Raw genomic sequence first — 1,390 nt, 5'->3', positions numbered from 1 at the left:
GTAGATGTCATCATTATGATGAACGGGATTCCTGTTTATTTCACACAGTTGCATTTGATACGTTTTATTTCACTCAATTAAATATCACAGACCAGAAGTAACACAGATTAATATGAACTGAAACCAGAGAAAGCATCATAAAAATAAACTTTCTTCCATAAAGGAAGAAGTTGAGATTTATAATGGAAGTAAGAAAGGACAAAACAAAAACCACGTCAGCATCATCACAGACGATTAGAAAGATTCAAACAGCTGATTTTATTTAACCTCCACATCAACTCTACAAACTTTAATGAAAATAAACACCATAAAAATAAAAGCACATTGTTTGCAATAGTCCTCATTAAGCGTTTTGATCTACGATGGTCATTAATCACTAATGTTTGTGGATATTTACGGATGTAACTCGTGCAGGTTTTTAATCACGAGTCTCACTGCCGTGTGTCTGTGGCTCAGCCTAACTTTGTCACCTCCCTGACTGCAGACATCTCCTCACCTGTCTGTCTGAACACCTCGCAGCCTCCGGCGCAGGCAGGGGTGTCCAACTCCAGGCCTCGAGTGCCGGTGTCCTGCAGGTTTTAGATCTCACTCTGGGTCAACACACCTGAATCAAACGATTAGTTCATTACCAGGCCTCTGAAGAAATTCAAGACCTGTTGAGAAGGTCATTTGGTAATTTAAATCAGCTGTAGTGGATCAAGGACACATCTGAAGCCTGCAGGACACCGGAACTCGAGGCCTGGAGTTGGGCACCCCTGGGCGCAGGTAGAGACGTTTAACGGAAAGCGAAGCGGCCGTTTGATGGCGTCAAACATCAGATAGACGAGTCTAACAGCTCGTGAGTGAACTGCTCAGCTGGAACCACACGACACCTGCAACGCTTCCGGCTGCACACGAGTCATAAATACAAATTATAAGATAATTAAGTAAAAGGCGATTGATAGAAGTTTAACAACCACCAATAATTCCCATTGCGCAGTCTAGCCACGTACAGAAACAGATCGATCAATAAATCAATAATGAAAACAGTTACATTTTTACTTGTATAGGCTGATGCTATTGAAGATGTTATATTCCTGTTTGTAACTGACCTTGGACAACATGGCTCAGTGTGAGCATTTAGCATGTTTTCCTCCTTTGTCTCTGATTTTTAAGTTGTCCTGCTCGGCAAAGATTAAAACAAAATCCCAGTTTGCCAGCATTTCATTAAGTCTTCTTAATATTATTAAATCGTGCCGTTTCCCTCTTACTGACGCGTCCTATAATAGCTGTAAACGTATTTTGGTGCAGAAATGTGAACAGATAGAACTTCCGAGGAGTGTATAAATAAAATAAAAATTCCCCTTAAAATTTCGGCTCACCTGAGAGGCGCATTAAAGCTACTCAACAA

General features: G+C 40.8%; 1 protein-coding gene across 1 annotated transcript in view; it reads left to right on the top strand.

The window, feature by feature from the left end:
* LOC102210819 (T-cell acute lymphocytic leukemia protein 1 homolog) overlaps positions 1 to 1,390 on the top strand; it is a 6,061-nt gene that overhangs the window by 2,240 nt on the left and 2,431 nt on the right. The window lies entirely within an intron of this gene.

This window comes from Pundamilia nyererei, unplaced genomic scaffold, assembly GCF_000239375.1.
Source record: "Pundamilia nyererei isolate P.nyererei 1_Seehausen unplaced genomic scaffold, PunNye1.0 scaffold00061, whole genome shotgun sequence".
NCBI classification, from domain to species: Eukaryota; Metazoa; Chordata; class Actinopteri; order Cichliformes; family Cichlidae; genus Pundamilia; species Pundamilia nyererei.
This window is presented reverse-complemented; position numbering and strand designations above follow the sequence as displayed.